Below are 4,877 nucleotides of genomic sequence, written 5' to 3' on the forward strand. Positions count from 1 at the left end.
CGCCACCACACTTGGTTAATTTTTGTATTTTTAGTAGAGATGGGGTTTCACCATGTTGCCCAGGCTGGTCTTCAACTCCTGAGTTCAAGCAATCCACCTGCCTTGGCCTCTGAAAGTGCTGAGATTACAGACGTGAGCCACTGCGCCCAGCCTCACATCATCTTATTTTTTTTTTTTTTTTTTTCAGACGGAGTCTCCCTCCAACCCAGGCTGGAGTGCAGTGGTGTAGTCTCGGCTTACTGCAACCTCTGCCTCCTGGGTTCAAGCAATTCTCCCGTTTCAGCCTCCTGAGTAGCTGGTACTACAGGTGCCTGCCACCACATCTGGCTAATTTTTGTATTTTTAGTAGAGACGGGGTTTCACCTTGTTGCTCAGGCTGGTCTTGAACTCCTGACCTCAGGTGATCCACCCGCCTCGGCCTCCCAAAGTGCTGGGATTACAGGCATGAGCCACAGCACCTGGCCTACATCATCTTATTTCTAATCCATGGAACTCGTTCCCACTCTTGGTCCCACAGCTTGGGGAGGGGAACAGTAAAAGGGGCGCTGAAGTCTGACTTCCTCAGTGGAACTGACTCCCCCCATGCCCACCCCTCAGTTGTCTGTCTTACTGAGAGTCCTAATCTAGAAAGGAGTCTGGAAGGTGACAGTCTAGATCTTTGTGTCCAAATTTAAAATTGGAAAGATCTGCAAATCCTCTCCGTATAGTAGATGTGAACTCCCCCAAACCAGAGACATGTCATCAGTCTCAGCCAGGAATTGTCAACTGGGCACGCAAGACCAAAGGGTTTGGTTTGTCTAGTTAGGGTATTTCTAGAAAAGTGGATTCAGTGACTCTCAGGCAGGTGTATGTTCCCCTTTCCTTTCCTCCTGCCCTGACGGAGACAGTTTCACTTGATCTGCCTGGTCTCACCAGGCATTTGAGTTTGCTACCCATGAACTATGCAAGATGCCTGGGAACTAGTCACCGAGTATATGTGGAACTAGCTATGAGTACATATGGCTTATTTATTTATTTATTTATTTATTTTGAAATGGAGTCTCGCTTTGTCGCCCAATCTGGAGTGCAGTGGTGCGATCTTGGCTCACTGCAGCCGCCACCTCCGGGGTTCAAACGATTCTCCTGCCTCAGCCTGGGATTACAGGCATGCGCCACTACACCCAGCTAAGTTTTTGTATTTTTAGTAGAGATGGGGTTTCACCATGTTGGTCAGGTGGGTCTTGAACTCCTGATTTTGTGATCCGCCCTCCTCGACCTCCCAAAGTGCTGGGATTACAGGCGTGAGCCACTGCCCCAGCATGACTTATTTTATTTTGGCTATAGTGGGCAACATGGACAAATCCCAGGCTTAATTATCCATTTTGTTTTTAAGTATTGTATTTGCAATAGAGGAGAAGACAGAAATGCACTTAGCAAGACTCAGCAGATTCTCTTTGGCCAAGGAATTGCAGGATGTGGCCAAGGACTTATCAAAGTCAGTGCTTCCAGGCCAGGTGCAGTTTGGGCTGTTGTCCACAGGTTCCCTGCTGTAGAATCAAGTGGAGGTACCAGATTCCAGATAGGGAGTGCATCAGACATCCTGCGATACCACTCCCTGGTTTGGGGGGCACTGCCCTGGGTTCCCCAAAGCTTCAGGGTTTGCTGCTAACCCTGGTGAAGGTGAGCATACCTGGAAAGCCTCTGGCACTAGCCTGGACTTCAGACTGCCTCTGCACTCCCAGTGCCCCCCAAGGTACGGACGCAGGCCATGCTAGGTCTCCAGCAGGTGGACTTTTCTGTGCTACTGTGCCATTGCATTCCCAGAAGAAGTGTCCCTGATTGCTGAAATTGGAGAGCAAAGTGACTTTTTTTTTTTTGAGACGGAGTCTTGCTCTGTCACCCAGGCTGGAGTGCAGTGGACGATCTTGGCTGACTGCAAGCTCCGCCTCCCGGGTTCACGCCATTCTCGTGCCTCAGCCTCCTGAGTAGCTGGGAATACAGGCGCCCGCCACCATGCCCGGCTAATTTTTGTATTTTTAGTAGAGATGGGGTTTCACCGTGTTAGCCAGGATGGTCTCCATCTCCTGACCTCGTGATCCGCCCGCCTCAGCCTCCCAAAGTGCTGGGATTATAGGCGTGAGCCACCGCGCCTGGCGCAAAGTGACTTTTTAAAAGAGAAAGGCTGGGTAATCGCCTCTAGCCTAGACTTTTCCGCTTCTAAACTTGTACGTGTCCTTAACCCAGCCAAGATCTTGTAACCATAATAGGTTCGTCGACTTGCTCATGGCAAGTCAATAATCCAAGTCGCCAGGTTGCAACAGTGAAAGAGGTTTAATTGTAAGGCCACTGAATGAGGAAACCTCAAATCAGTCTCTCCAAGGAGTTTGGGGCTAGAGTTTTTAAGGGTTTTCGAATGGGCTGAAGTGTGATTGTTGTTTGGTTGAAGAGTGCAGCGTGAAGTCATGGGACAGGGAGATGAAGAAACTGTGTTCTCGTGCTGATTCAGTTCCTCTATGTGGGTCTTCAAACTGGTTGGTGTCAGATGTTTCACTGGAATTTAGGCTCTGCTTAATAATTTTTTTTGAGACAGAGTCTCGCTCTGTCGCCCAGACTGGAGAGCAGTGGCACGATCTCAGCTCACTGCCACTTCTGCCTCCCGGGTTCAAATGATTCTCTTGGCTCAGCCTCCTGAGTAGCTGGGAATACAGGCGCCCGCCACCATGCCCGGCTAATTTTTGTATTTTTAGTAGAGATGGGGTTTCACCGTATTGGTCAGGCTGGTCCCAAACTCCTGACCTCGTGATCTGCCCACCTAGGCCTCCCAAAGTGCTGGGATTACAGGCATGAGCCACCACACCCGGCCAGTTTTTTTTTTCTTTTTTGAGTCAGGGTCTCCATTGCCCAGGCTAGAGTGCAGTGGTGCTCTCTACTGCACTCTAGAAGCTCACTGTAATCTCTGCTTCTTGGGCTCAAGTGATCCTTTCACCTCAGCCCAGAAAAATAGCTGGGACTGCAGGAGCATGCCACCATGCCTGCTAGTTTTTGTACTTTTGTAGAGATGACGTTTCATCATGCTGCCTAGGCTGGTCTCAAACTCCTGGGCTCAAGCAGTCCTCCCACCTTGGCCTCCCAAAGTGCTGGGATTACAGGCATAAACCAACAATTCTTACACCTGGCCAACAATTCTTAAACAATAGCCTTATGATTGTAACACCAGAAATCCCATCTGTAGGAACAGTGGGGATGCACGTGGCCTGTGTCTGGTAGGAACAGTGGGGATGCACGTGGCCAGTGTTGGTAGGAACAGTGGGGATGTACATGGTCAGTGTCTGGTAGGAACAGTGGGGATGCACGTGGCCAGTGTGTCTGGTAGGAACAGTGGGGATGTACATGGTCAGTGTCTGGTAGGAACAGTGGGGATGCACGTGGCCAGTGTCTGGTAGGAACAATGGGGATGTACATGGTCAGTGTCTGGTGCCACATGACTTTCAGTTATAAGGAAGTGGGTCAAAGTGCAGCCTGATTAATACTGTAGTTCTGGGCCGGGCGGGGTGGCTCACGCCTGTAATCCCACCACTTTGGGAGGCCAAGGTGGGCAGATCATGAGGTGAAGAGATTGAGACCATTCTGGCTAACATGGTGAAACCCCGTCACTACTAAAAATACAAAAATTAGCCGGTTGTGGTAGCACGTGCCTATAGTGCCAGCTACTCGGGAGGCTGAGGCAGGAGAATCCCTTGAAAAAAAAAAAAAAAGTATATGTATATACACACATACACACACACACACACACACACATATATAAAATAGTTCTGTCCAGAATTCTTGATAAACCTGTGAGAATGGCTTCGGTCTGAGCGGGGTCCAGGCAGCTAACAAAATTGGTAAAATTGACTTGTGAATGCTGAAGGAGGAGCTTCGCAGGTTCTCATCAACAGACACAGGGATTTTGTCTTTCTTTCCTCCTTTCACTCTACAGGGCCTTATCTTTGGGTTTATTTGCAGGTTATCAATGTCACTGGTGTCTCAGTGGGATTCGGCTTATCTTCTGCTTGTGACACCCTCATCTCCCAGGTAAATGGCAGTGGTCACACGCTCACAGGGACCTCAGACATCTTTTCTCAAGTGTGGATGGAAGAGCCCCACTGGCAGGAAGAGCCCAACAGCCAGCACCTGCAGCGCCTATCGGCCGGCAGCTCCTCTTCTCCTGGCCTGCTTTCTTTGAAATGTCACTGGGTTTCTTTCAGCTGTGTCAACTACTTTTTGTCTGCACAACGCCTTACACTATATTTTGATCACATAGCGGACATTTTGTAAAATTCCCTTCTATTGCTCCCTACGTTTGAATTTGCTATAGTTCTGTGGCTCTCAAAATTGAGCGTGCATTGAACTTGGAGGGCTTGTTAAAACCCAGCTTGCCTGGCCCCACCCAGTGGCAGGCTGGTAAATGTTCAGCAACCAGGTCTTGGGTGAAAGGGGAAGGAGGGTGAAAGCGGAAGGAGGGAAACACATGACTGGCAGTGTTTGCCAATTCCAGGGGTGTAAGTAGTTCCTCTGGTTAATTTCAGACTACCAGAGATGTCACTGAACCTGGAGCTGGAGGAGATGCGCACAACTTGAAAAGATGTGCAAAATTTGGCTTGTTTTGTTTTGAGACAGGGGCTTGCTCTGTCGCTCAGGCTAGGCTGCAGTGGCACACCCATTGCTTACTGCAGCCTCGAACTCCTGAGCTCCAGCGATCCTCTTGCCTCAGCCTCTCAAGTACCTGGTATTACAGGCATGCACCACTACACCCAGCTAATTTTTTGTATTTTTTGTAGAGATGGGGTTTTGCCATGTTGCACAGGCTGATCTCAAACTCCTGGGCTCAAGCAATCCTCCTACCTCAGCCTCCCAGC

The 4,877-nt window shown here is 49.5% G+C and overlaps 1 protein-coding gene across 1 annotated transcript in view; it reads left to right on the top strand.

The window, feature by feature from the left end:
- Positions 1–3,989: 3,989 nt before the first annotated feature.
- The window catches only part of SLC47A1 (solute carrier family 47 (multidrug and toxin extrusion), member 1), a 45,770-nt gene continuing 44,882 nt past the window's right edge, over positions 3,990–4,877 (top strand). The window contains exon 1 of the mRNA XM_011998251.1: positions 3,990–4,053. The gene's annotated coding sequence lies outside the window, so the exon portion shown is untranslated. The remainder of the gene's footprint in view (positions 4,054–4,877) is intronic.

Source organism: Mandrillus leucophaeus, unplaced genomic scaffold, assembly GCF_000951045.1.
Source record: "Mandrillus leucophaeus isolate KB7577 unplaced genomic scaffold, Mleu.le_1.0 Scaffold564, whole genome shotgun sequence".
Taxonomy (NCBI): domain Eukaryota; kingdom Metazoa; phylum Chordata; class Mammalia; order Primates; family Cercopithecidae; genus Mandrillus; species Mandrillus leucophaeus.